The 13816-nt window shown below is 51.7% G+C and overlaps 1 protein-coding gene and 1 long non-coding RNA gene across 2 annotated transcripts in view; one reads left to right on the top strand and one right to left on the bottom strand.

Moving 5' to 3' along the window:
• Positions 1 to 12847: 12847 nt before the first annotated feature.
• On the bottom strand, positions 12848 to 13625 carry LOC142908137 (uncharacterized). Its single transcript, XR_012931614.1, has 3 exons — positions 13580 to 13625; positions 13059 to 13484; positions 12848 to 12994 (listed from the first exon to the last, which is right to left on the bottom strand). It is a non-coding gene; the product is annotated as an uncharacterized LOC142908137 (long non-coding RNA).
• Positions 13233 to 13816, top strand: part of LOC116936946 (radixin-like) — a 69970-nt gene continuing 69386 nt past the window's right edge. Inside the window, 1 exon segment of the mRNA XM_076058399.1 lies at positions 13233 to 13289. The gene's annotated coding sequence lies outside the window, so the exon portion shown is untranslated.

Below are 13816 nucleotides of genomic sequence, written 5' to 3' on the forward strand. Positions count from 1 at the left end.
TAGAGACCCATAGACTTACATAGAGACCCATAGACTCACATAGAGACCCATAGACTGACATAGAGACCAATAGACTTACATAGAGACCCATAGACTCGCACAGAGACCCATAGACTTACATAGAGACCCATAGACTCACATATAGACCCATAGACTCACACAGAGACCCATAGACTTACACAGAGACCCATAGACTCACATAGAGACCCATAGACTTGCATAGAGACCCATAGACTCACATAGAGACCCATAGACTGACATAGAGACCCATAGACTTACTTGGAGACCCATAGACTCACACAGAGACCCATAGACTTACATAGAGACCCATAGACTCACATAGAGACCCATAGACTCACACAGAGACCCATAGACTTACAAAGAGACCCATAGACTCACACAGAGACCCATAGACTGACATAGAGACCCATAGTTTCACATAGAGACCCATAGACTCACACAGAGACCCATAGACTTACATTGAGACCCATAGACTCACATAGAGACCCATAGACTCACACAGAGACCCATAGACTTACATAGAGACCCATAGACTCACACAGAGACCCATAGACTGACATAGAGACCCATAGACTCACATAGAGACCCATAGACTCACACAGAGACCCATAGACTTACACAGAGACCCATAGACTCACATAGAGACCCATAGACTGACATAGAGAGCCATAGACTCACATAGAGACCCATAGACTCACACAGAGACCCATAGACTTACATAGAGACCTATAGACCCTCACAGAGACCCATAGACTCACATAGAGACGCATAGACTCACACAGAGACCCATAGACTCACATAGAGACCCATAGACTCACACAGAGCCCCATAGACTCACATAGAGGCCCATAACCTCACATAGAGACCCATAGACTCACATAGAGACCCATAGACTTACATAGAGACCCATAGACTCACATAGAGACCCATAGACTTACATAGAGACCCATAGACTCACACAGAGACCCATAGACTCACATAGAGACCCATAGACTCGTATAGAGACCCATAGACTCACATAGAGACCCATAGACTCACACAGAGACCCATAGACTTACATAGAGACCCATAGACTTACATAGAGACCCATAGACTCACACAGAGACCCATAGACTCACATAGAGACCCATAGACTCACACAGAGACCCATAGACTCACATAGAGACCCATAGACTCACACAGAGACCCATAGACTTACATAGAAACCCATAGACTTACATAGCGACCCATAGACTCACACAGAGACCCATAGACTCACATAGAGACCCATAGACTCACACAGAGACCCATAGACTGACATAGAGACCCATAGACTCACACAGAGACCCATAGACTTACATAGAGACCCATAGACTTACATAGAGACCCATAGACTCACATAGAGACCCATAGATTCACACAGAGACCCATAGACTCACATAGAGACCCATAGACTCACACAGAGACCCATAGACTTACATAGAGACCCATAGACTTACATAGAGACCCATAGACTCACACAGAGACCCATAGACTTACATAGAGACCCATAGACTTACACAGAGACCCATAGACTCACATAGAGACCCATATACTTACATAGAGACCCATAGACTTACATAGAGACCCATAACCTCACATAGAGACCCATAGACTTACATAGAGACCCATAGACTTACATAGAGACCCATAACCTCACATAGAGACCCATAGACTCACACAGAGACCCATAGACTGACATAGAGACCCATAGACTCACACAGAGACCCATAGACTCACACAGAGACCCATAGACTCACACAGAGACCCATAGACTCACACAGAGACCCATAGACTTACATAGAGACCCATAGACTCACACAGAAACCCATAGACTTACATAGAGACCCATAGACTCACATAGAGACCCATAGACTCACACAGATACCCATATACTTACATAGAGACCCATAGACTTACATAGAGACCCATAGACTCACACAGAGACCCATAGACTTACATAGAGACCTATAGACTCACACAGAGACCCATAGACTGACATAGAGACCCATAGACTCACATAGAGACCCATAGACTCACACAGAGACCCACAGACTTACATAGAGACCCATAGACTCACATAGAGACCCATAGACTCACACAGAGACCCATAGACTCACACAGAGACCCATAGACTTACATAAAAACCCATAGACTTGCATAGAGACCCATAGAGTCATATAAAGATCCATAGACTCACATAGAGATCCATAGACTCACATAGAGACCCATAGACTCACATAAAGACCCATAGACTTACATAGAGACCCATAGACTCATATAGAGATCCATAGACTCACATAGAGATCCATAGACTCACATAGAGACCAATAGACTCACATAGAGACCCATTGACTCACATCGAGACCCATAGACTTACATAGAGACCCATAGACTCACATAGAGACCCATAGACTGACATAGAGACCCATAGACTTACATAGAGACCCATAGACTCACATAGAGACCCATAGACTTACAGCGAGGCCCATAGACTTACATAGAGACCCATAGACTCACATAGAGACCCATAGACTGACATAGAGACCCATAGACTTACATAGAGACCCATAGACTCACATAGAGACCCATAGACTTACATAGAGATCCATAGACTTACATAGAGACCCATAGACTCACATAGAGACCCATAGACTTACATCGAGACCCATAGACTTACATAGAGACCCATAGACTCACATAGAGACCCATAGACTGACATAGAGACCAATAGACTTACATAGAGACCCATAGACTCGCACAGAGACCCATAGACTTACATAGAGACCCATAGACTCACATAGAGACCCATAGACTGACATAGAGACCCATAGACTTACATAGAGACCCATAGACTCACACAGAGACCCATAGACTTACATAGAGACCCATAGACTCACATATAGACCCATAGACTCACACAGAGACCCATAGACTTACACAGAGACCCATAGACTCACATAGAGACCCATAGACTTGCATAGAGACCCATAGAATCACATAGAGACCCATAGACTGACATAGAGACCCATAGACTTACTTGGAGACCCATAGACTCACACAGAGACCCATAGACTTACATAGAGACCCATAGACTCACATAGAGACCCATAGACTCACACAGAGACCCATAGACTTACAAAGAGACCCATAGACTCACACAGAGACCCATAGACTGACATAGAGACCCATAGTTTCACATAGAGACCCATAGACTCACACAGAGACCCATAGACTTACATTGAGACCCATAGACTCACATAGAGACCCATAGACTCACACAGAGACCCATAGACTTACATAGAGACCCATAGACTCACACAGAGACCCATAGACTGACATAGAGACCCATAGACTCACATAGAGACCCATAGACTCACACAGAGACCCATAGACTTACACAGAGACCCATAGACTCACATAGAGACCCATAGACTAACATAGAGAGCCATAGACTCACATAGAGACCCATAGACTCACACAGAGACCCATAGACTTACATAGAGACCTATAGACCCTCACAGAGACCCATAGACTCACATAGAGACGCATAGACGCACACAGAGACCCATAGACTCACATAGAGACCCATAGACTCACACAGAGACCCATAGACTCACATAGAGGCCCATAACCTCACATAGAGACCCATAGACTCACATAGAGACCCATAGACTTACATAGAGACCCATAGACTCACATAGAGACCCATAGACTTACATAGAGACCCATAGACTCACATAGAGACCCATAGACTCACACAGAGACCCATAGACTCACATAGAGGCCCATAACCTCACATAGAGACCCATAGACTCACATAGAGACCCATAGACTTACATAGAGACCCATAGACTCACATAGAGACCCATAGACTTACATAGAGACCCATAGACTCACACAGAGACCCATAGACTCACATAGAGACCCATAGACTCGTATAGAGACCCATAGACTCACATAGAGACCCATAGACTCACACAGAGACCCATAGACTTACATAGAGACCCATAGACTTACATAGAGACCCATAGACTCACACAGAGACCCATAGACTCACATAGAGACCCATAGACTCACACAGAGACCCATAGACTCACATAGAGACCCATAGACTCACACAGAGACCCATAGACTTACATAGAAACCCATAGACTTACATAGCGACCCATAGACTCACACAGAGACCCATAGACTCACATAGAGACCCATAGACTCACACAGAGACCCATATACTGACATAGAGACCCATAGACTCACACAGAGACCCATAGACTTACATAGAGACCCATAGACTTACATAGAGACCCATAGACTCACATAGAGACCCATAGATTCACACAGAGACCCATAGACTCACATAGAGACCCATAGACTCACACAGAGACCCATAGACTTACATAGAGACCCATAGACTTACATAGAGACCCATAGACTCACACAGAGACCCATAGACTTACATAGAGACCCATAGACTTACACAGAGACCCATAGACTCACATAGAGACCCATATACTTACATAGAGACCCATAGACTTACATAGAGACCCATAACCTCACATAGAGACCCATAGACTTACATAGAGACCCATAGACTTACATAGAGACCCATAACCTCACATAGAGACCCATAGACTCACACAGAGACCCATAGACTGACATAGAGACCCATAGACTCACACAGAGACCCATAGACTCACACAGAGACCCATAGACTCACACAGAGACCCATAGACTCACACAGAGACCCATAGACTTACATAGAGACCCATAGACTCACACAGAAACCCATAGACTTACATAGAGACCCATAGACTCACATAGAGACCCATAGACTCACACAGATACCCATATACTTACATAGAGACCCATAGACTTACATAGAGACCCATAGACTCACACAGAGACCCATAGACTTACATAGAGACCTATAGACTCACACAGAGACCCATAGACTGACATAGAGACCCATAGACTCACATAGAGACCCATAGACTCACACAGAGACCCACAGACTTACATAGAGACCCATAGACTCACATAGAGACCCATAGACTCACACAGAGACCCATAGACTCACACAGAGACCCATAGACTCACATAGAGACCCATAGACTCACACAGAGACCCATAGACTCACACAGAGACCCATAGACTCACATAGAGACCCATAGACTCACACAGAGACCCATAGACTTACATAGAGACCCATAGACTTACATAGAGACCCATAGACTTACATAGAGACCCATAGACTCACATAGAGACCCATAGACTTACATAGAGACCCATAGACTTACATAGTCTCTATGGGTCTCTCTGTGGGGGATGGGGGGGTGACGTCATCTCCCCTCCCCTCGGTCCCTTCGGGCGTTGCCGCTACTCCACATAAATTAATAAATAAAGCCGGGTGACGCCGCCGCCGTTGCTGATTGGCTGAGCCCCGACCTCTGGGGGTTGGGGGCGGGATTTGGGGTGACGTCATAGGCCTACACTCAGCTCCGCCCACCTCCCGCGGTTTGTTGACGTCATTTCTGGGTGGTCGGTGGGTGGGCGGTGGCTGTCTCGCGCTGTGCGCGGGAAAAAAGTTATATAGGCTGACGTCATGCTCCCCCCCCCCCATATCGCGGGTGTGATCGATCTGATTGGCTGGAGGTAGTAGGGGGGGGGCTGAGTTGGAGGGGGTCGGGTGGTTGTCTCGCGCCGAGCGCGCGCGACAAAAAAAACACAACACGGTGTGACGTCATACACCCCCCAAATCACCCCCCCCCTCCCTCTCTCACCCTTTACCGATCTGATTGGCCCGGACGGTTCGAGATGGGGGTGGGGCGGTTCGCGATGGGCGTGGTCGGGGGGGGGGCGTTTGGGGCCGTCTCGCGCCGCGCCCGGTAAAATTATATATAGGGTGACGTCATATACCCCACACAAGCCCCCACGCACCTCATCTGGGGCTGTGATCAATCTGATTGGCCGGTGGTGGGGGGGGGGAGGCTTACGAAGGGCGGGGGCGGGGGGCTGCCGTCTGTCTCGCGCCGTGCGCGGGAAAATTATATATAGGGTGACGTCATAACCCCCCCCTCATCGCGACTGTGATCAATCTGATTGGCCGGCGGTAGACAGGCGTGGGCCTATGGGGGGTAGGGGTTGTCTCGCGCTCCGCGCGGGAATTTTTTTATATGGGGTGACGTCATTCACCCTCCCTGTCCCCTCTCATCGATGGCTCTGCTTGATCTGATTGGTCACGCCTGACGTCATTTGGGTTATTCTGCTTCGTGACGTCATCCACACACTTGGGGGTTGGTGGTCGCGACCCCGCTTGCGTGTCGACGCAATCGCGCACCGGGGTGTGGTCGTGAACGTCATCGCGCACGCGTACGTCGTGACGTCACATGGAGGGGGCGTTGGTGGGTCTTCCCCAAGGTTGAGACACACAGACAAAGCTCCCCCAGGTAGCCTCTAGCAGGGCTGTAGGGGCAAGTGCTGTTACACACACAGACAAAGCTGCCCCCAGGTAGCCTCTAGCAGGGCTGTAGGGGCAAGTGCTGTTACACACAGACACAGACAAAGCTCCCCCAGGTAGCCTCTAGCAAGGCTGTAGGGGCAAGTGCTGTTACACACACACAGACAAAGCTCCCCCAGGTAGCCTCTAGCAGGGCTGTAGGGGCAAGTGCTGTTACACAGACAAAGCTCCCCCAGGTAGCCTCTAGCAGGGCTGTAGGGGCAAGTGCTGTTACACACAGACACAGACAAAGACCCCCCAGGTAGCCTCTAGCAGGGCTGTAGGGGCAAGTGCTGTTACACACAGACACAGACAAAGCTCCCCCAGGTAGCCTCTAGCAGGGCTGTAGGGGCAAGTGCTGTTACACACACACAGACAAAGCTCCCCAGGTAGCCTCTAGCAGGGCTGTAGGGGCAAGTGCTGTTACACAGACACAGACAAAGCTCCCCCAGGTAGCCTCGAGCAGGGCTGTAGGGGCAAGTGCTGTTACACACACAGACAAAGCTCCCCCAGGTAGCCTCTAGCAGGGCTGTAGTGGCAAGTGCTGTTACACACACACAGACAAAGCTGTGTCGACCTAGCTACCGGTTCAGATAATCGCTGCTGTCACCGAGTGGTGGTGGCTGAGTGGTGGTGGTGGGTTGGTGGTGGTGGTTTGTGGTGGGGTGGTGGTGGTGGGTGGTGGTGGCTGAGTGGTGGTGGTGGGTTGGTGGTGGTTTGTGGTGGGGTGGTGGTGGTGGGGTGGTTGGTGGTGGGTTGGTGGTGGTGGGTTGGTGGTGGTGGGTGGTGGTGGTGGGGTGGTGGTGGCTGAGTGGTTGTGGTGGTGTTTAAGTGGTGATGGTGGGTTGGTGGTGGGTTGGTGGTGGATTGTGGTGGGTTGGTGGTGGTGGGTGGTGGGTAATGGGTGGTGGTGGCTGAGTGGTTGTGGTGGTGGCTGAGTGGTTGTGGTGGTGGCTGAGTGGTTGTGGTGGTGGCTGTGTGGTGGTGTTTAAGTGGTGGTGGTTTGTGGTGGGGTGGTGGTGGTGGGGTGGTGGTGGTGGGGTGGTGGTGGTGGTGGTGGCTGGGTGGTGGTGGCTGAGTGGTTATGGTGGTGTTTAAGTGGTAGTGGTGGGTTGGTGGTGGGTTGGTGGTGGTGGGTGGTGGGTAATGGGTGGTGGTGGCTGAGTGGTTGTGGTGGTGGCTGAGTGGTGGTGTTTAAGTGGTGGTGGCTGAGTGGTTATGGTGGTGTTTAAGTGGTGGTGGTGGTTTGTGGTGGGTTGGTGGTGGTGGGTGATGCGTGGTGGTGGCTGAGTGGTTGTGGTGGTGGCTGAGTGGTGGTGTTTAAGTGGTGGTGGTGGTTTGTGGTGGGGTGGTGGTGGTGGGGTGGTGGGTGGGTGGTGGTGGCTGAGTGGTTGTGTTTAAGTGGTGGTGGTGGGTTGGTGGTGGATTGTGGTGGGTTGGTGGTGGTGGGTGGTGGGTAATGGGTGGTGGTGGCTGAGTGGTTGTGGTGGTGGCTGAGTGGTGGTGGTGTTTAAGTGGTGGTGGTGGGTTGGTGGTGGTTTGTGGTGGGTTGGTGGTGGTGGGTGATGCGTGGTGGTGGCTGAGTGGTTGTGGTGGTGGCTGAGTGGTGGTGTTTAAGTGGTGGTGGGTTGGTGGTGGTGGCTGAGTGGTTGTGGTGGTGGCTGAGTGGTGGTGTTTAAGTGGTGGTGGTGGGTTGTTGGTGGTGGGTGGTGGTGGGGTGATGGGTGGTGGTGGCTGAGTGGTTGTGGTGGTGGCTGAGTGGTTGTGGTGGTGGCTGTGTGGTGGTGTTTAAGTGGTGGTGGTGGTTTGTGGTGGGGTGGTGGTGGTGGGGTGGTGGTGGTGGGGTTGTGGTGTTGGCTGGGTGGTGGTGGCTGAGTGGTTATGGTGGTGTTTAAGTGGTAGTGGTGGGTTGGTGGTGGGTTGGTGGTGGTGGGTGGTGGGTAATGGGTGGTGGTGGCTGAGTGGTGGTGGTGTTTAAGTGGTGGTGGTGGTTTGTGGTGGTTTGTGGTGGGTTGGTGGTGGTGGGTGATGCGTGGTGGTGGCTGAGTGGTTGTGGTGGTGGCTGAGTGGTGGTGTTTAAGTGGTGGTGGTGGTTTGTGGTGGGGTGGTGGTGGTGGGGTGGTGGGTGGGTGGTGGTGGCTGAGTGGTTGTGTTTAAGTGGTGGTGGTGGGTTGGTGGTGGATTGTGGTGGGTTGGTGGTGGTGGGTGATGCGTGGTGGTGGCTGAGTGGTTGTGGTGGTGGCTGAGTGGTGGTGTTTAAGTGGTGGTGGGTTGGTGGTGGTGGCTGAGTGGTTGTGGTGGTGGCTGAGTGGTGGTGTTTAAGTGGTGGTGGTGGGTTGTTGGTGGTGGGTGGTGGTGGGGTGATGGGTGGTGGTGGCTGAGTGGTTGTGGTGGTGTTTAAGTGGTAGTGGTGGGTTGGTGGTGGGTTGGTGGTGGATTGTGGTGGGTTGGTGGTGGTGGGTGGTGGGTAATGGGTGGTGGCGGCTGAGTGGTTGTGGTGGTGGCTGAGTGGTTGTGGTGGTGGCTGTGTGGTGGTGTTTAAGTGGTGGTGGTTTGTGGTGGGGTGGTGGTGGTGGGGTGGTGGTGGTGGGGTGGTGGTGTTGGCTGGGTGGTGGTGGCTGAGTGGTTATGGTGGTGTTTAAGTGGTAGTGGTGGGTTGGTGGTGGGCTGGTGGTGGTGGGTGGTGGGTAATGGGTGGTAGTGGCTGAGTGGTTGTGGTGGTGGCTGAGTGGTGGTGGTGGTGTTTAAGTGGTGGTGGTGGGTTGGTGGTGGTTTGTGGTGGGTTGGTGGTGGTGGGTGATGCGTGGTGGTGGCTGAGTGGTTGTGGTGGTGGCTGAGTGGTGGTGTTTAAGTGGTGGTGGTTTGTGGTGGGGTGGTGGTGGTGGGGTGGTGGGTGGGTGGTGGTGGCTGAGTGGTTGTGTTTAAGTGGTGGTGGTGGGTTGGTGGTGGGTTGGTGGTGGTGGTGGGGTGGTGGTGGTGGGTTGGTGGTGGTGGCTGAGTGGTGGTGTTTAAGTGGTGGTGGTGGCTGAGTGGTTGTGGTGGTGGCTGTGTGGTTGTGGTGGTGGCTGTGTGGTGGTGTTTAAGTGGTGGTGGTGGGTTGGTGGTGGTAGGTTGGTGGTGGTGGGGTGGTGGTGGTGGTGGAGTGGTGGTGGTGGTGGGGTGGTGGTGGTGGCTGAGTGGTTAGTGGTGGTGGTTGTTGGTGGGTTGCGTGGACGGCGACATGACGTCATCGCGCCACACAGGGCGCATAGAATTACTCGCCCGTGGGTCGCGTGGGTGGCGATATGACGTCATCTCGGCACGCAGCGGTACAGTCACTCCCTCACGGATTGTGTGAGTGGCGATATGACGTCATCGCTTGACAACGCGGACAGTGTCACTTCCACGGAATGTTTTGCGCGTGTTTATTTTTTGGTGATTTGGAAAACGCGTTTTTTTTTGTTTGGACACGTGGGTTATTTTGTTGTAGCACGGAGTTAGGCTGATTGCCTGATTCTAAGTTTTCTTGTGGTCGTTATTGTTGGTGTACGGTGCTTTTTTTTTCAGGAATATGTTGGTAAAGTCACGTGACCTTTCCCCGAAAGAACCAAAGAATTGTGAGTCGCTGCAGTCACGAGCGCTTTAAAATCAGAATATTTTTTGCCGTTATTCTTTTCATGGATTTTCCGTTTTGCACAGTCAACACGTGGCCACTTTAAGATGGGTTTTTTTTTAATCGTTTGTGTTTATTTTGTTTGTTTAAAAAAAATACCAAAATAAAAAAACTGAAATAAAAATAAATTACGTCATCGCTTCAGTCACGCCCTCTGGTGTGTGTATGTATATATGTATATATCAGCCAGTCATCTCAGTCAGTCGACCCGTGGCACCTGCTGGGTCTGCCCCGTGACCTCCTGCCCAGCGGGCGTTCTGACACTTCACGTGATAGCCTCAGGGGTGCACATAGCCTGGCACAAGCGTCGTGGTGACGTCACCGCCACTTAGTGGCGAATGGCGGTTGTTGTTATATGCCAGCGTCATGACGTCACCGCAGCATTCACGGCCTCGACGACCCGCCCCCTCAACCCAATCAGGGCGTGGTGCCCGAGCGTGACGTCATGTCACCCCCCCCCCCCGGCCATCTTAAAGAGTTTTTTTTAATAATCTGGAGCGGGGAGTTGTCGCCTCGGGGGTTGGAGATTTTGTTTAAAAAAATTATTTTCCTTTTTTCTCGCGATCTTCTACATCATCATCATAATCATCGTCGTAGTCTCCACCACCTACCTACCTACCTTTAATTGACTCGTTAATTAGCATCGTTCGGATTATTCCTCGTAAAAATTTTTTTTACGTACAGAACAGCCCAAACTAATCCGCGGTTTTTTTTTAAAGTTTGTTTAAACGCAGCAACAACAACAACAACAAAATTAACCTTCGTTGGTTAGGGATTTTGTTTTTTCGCGTGTCAAAGGAATTGTTTTTGTTTGTTTGAGGGGGGGGGTGTTTGAGGAGCAGTAGGGGTGGAGGCGGCGAACGATTTCTCGCTTAGGAATAATTATTTTTTTTGTTCAACGTTGCTCTTAAATTATTCGTTCACTTCCTAAGCTAATCGAAGTCTTCATCGTCTTCTGCTTCTTCACGTTCCACTCGGCTTAGCAGTCCTCTCTGAGGTAAGTGTACGGGTTGAAATTTTGACTTTTGAAAAATGAAAATTTTTTGATGAAAGATTTCGTGAACGGCGAAGCAATTCCTATTCTCGTGGGTGGCGTTTTCCCCCCCGTCCTAAGTTAACGTCGATAGGGTTTTAACGGAAGAAATGACGAGATAAAGTTCGACGTTTCGATCGCGACGCCTGCGTGGTGTCGTGGTGACTTTGGCGAAGGAAATTTTTTGTTTTATTTTTTGCTGAGGCGTTTGTGGCGACCCGTGGTGGTGGTGGTGGAGGAGAAGTGGAGAAGAGGGAAAGAATTCCCGCCTTTTCATTTGTTAAAGGATTATTTTAAAGTTAATAAAATAATAGAAGAGGGGAAAATGTGTTAATCTTAGTTCTTTCGGTAAAGTCACCACGTTAAAGGGAAACAACAAAATAATAAAAAAATATAAATAAAACAATAATAAAATTCTCACGACGTTTCGATCATAACACAAACGGTCGTCTTCAGGTGTGTTGGTTTGCATAAATTTAGGGGAAAATGTGTTAAGAACAGTTTTTATTTTTAAAAAACCCGAGGGTTAAAATTAATTATTTCAGTGCCGTCATTATTATTATTAATGCTGCTGCAAGGTTTAACTTTTTTGTGACTTATTAACGCTTCGTTTTTTGTGTGTTAGAATGCGTTTGCTTTAAGATGTTCACTGCGAAAAGAAATGTTCTTAAGCGTTAATTATTCAAATTCAAAACATTTTTTAAAACAATTTTTATTTATTTTACCTCAGCGATTTGAGGGCCGCTGTCAAAGTTAATTTGTTTCAATTATCGGCCCCACCCCCTCATCCCCCGCAGCCCCTCCCCCTCATCCCCCGCAGCCCCTCCCCCTCACACCCCGTAACCCCTCCCCCTCACACCCGTAACCCCTCCAGCCTCACACCCCGTAACCCCTCCCCCTCATCCCCCGCAGCCCCTCCCCTCACACCCTATAACCCCTCCCCCTCACACCCCGTAACCCCTCCCCCTCACACCCCGTAACCCCTCCCCCTCACACCCCGCAGCCCCTCCCCTCACACCCCGTAACCCCTCCCCCTCATATCCCATAACCCCTCCCCCTCATCCCCCGCAGCCCCTCCCCTCACACCCGTAACCCCTCCCCTCACACCCCGTAACCCCTCCCCCTCACATCCCATAACCCCTCCCCCTCACACCCCGTAACCCCTCCCCTCATCCCCCGTAACCCCTCCCCTCACACCCCGTAACCCCTCATCCCCCGCAGCCCCTCCCCTCACCCCATAACCCCTCCCCCTCATCCCCCGCAGCCCCTCCCCCGTAACCCCTCACACCCCGTAACCCCTCCCCCTCATCCCCCGTAGCCCCTCCCCCCCGCAGCAGCCCCCCCCCTCTCCGCTTTCCACAACCGTTAGGCGAGGGGCGGGGCTGTGTGGGGGATTTGGGTTGACGGAAGGGCGGGGTTAGAAGTGTGAGGGGCGGGGCTGTGTGGGGGGATGCGAGGGGAGGGGCCCGGGCGTTTGCTCGCACTTTGATTGGTCGCGGTTAAGGAGTGCCCCGCCCGTTGTGCGCCCCTCCCATTGGCTGGGTGGTGGTGGTGGGGGGGGGCACCGCGTGACGTCCCCCCCCCCCCACCGCTGCGTGGGCCAATGGGGAGGCTCGGGGTGGGGTCGAGAGGGAGAGAGGCGATTAGTGACGAGGTGGAGGAGGTTGAGGAGGTGGAGTAGACACTGGGAGACAAGACGAGGTGGAGTAGACACTGGGAGACACGGGGAGACACTGGGAGACAGACGAGGTGGAGTAGACACGGGGAGACACTGGGAGACACGGGGAGACAAGACGAGGTGGAGTAGACACGGGGTGGAGTAGACACAGGGAGACAGACGAGGTGGAGTAGACACTGGGAGACACGGGGAGACACTGGGAGACAAGACGAGGTGGAGTAGACACTGGGAGACACGGGGAGACACTGGGAGACAAGACGAGGTGGAGTAGACACTGGGAGACACGGGGAGACACGGGGAGACAGACGAGGTGGAGTAGACACGGGGAGACAAGACGAGGTGGAGTAGACACTGGGAGACACGGGGAGACACTGGGAGACAAGACGAGGTGGAGTAGACACGGAGAGACACTGGGAGACACGGGGAGACAGACGAGGTGGAGTAGACACTGGGAGACACGGGGAGACAGACGAGGTGGAGTAGACACTGGGAGACAGACGAGGTGGAGTAGACACGGGGAGACACGGGGAGACACAGGGAGACAAGACGAGGTGGAGTAGACACTGGGAGACACGGGGAGACACTGGGAGACAGACGAGGTGGAGTAGACACGGGGAGACACGGGGAGACACTGGGAGACAGACGAGGTGGAGTAGACACGGGGTGACACGGGGAGACAGACGAGGTGGAGTAGACACTGGGAGACAGACGAGGTGGAGTAGACACAGGGAGACAGACGAGGTGGAGTAGACACGGGGAGACACTGGGAGACACGGGGAGACAGACGAGGTGGAGTAGACACTGGGAGACACGGGGAGACAGACGAGGTGGAGTAGACACTGGGAGACAGACGAGGTGGAGTAGACACGGGGAGACACTGGGAGACAGACGAGGTGGAGTAGACACTGGGAGACA

Source organism: Petromyzon marinus (assembly GCF_048934315.1).
Source record: "Petromyzon marinus isolate PM22_M1 ecotype Great Lakes invasive population chromosome 73 unlocalized genomic scaffold, UKy_Petmar_22M1.pri1.0 chr73_unloc.3, whole genome shotgun sequence".
In the NCBI taxonomy this organism is placed as follows: Eukaryota; Metazoa; Chordata; class Hyperoartia; order Petromyzontiformes; family Petromyzontidae; genus Petromyzon; species Petromyzon marinus.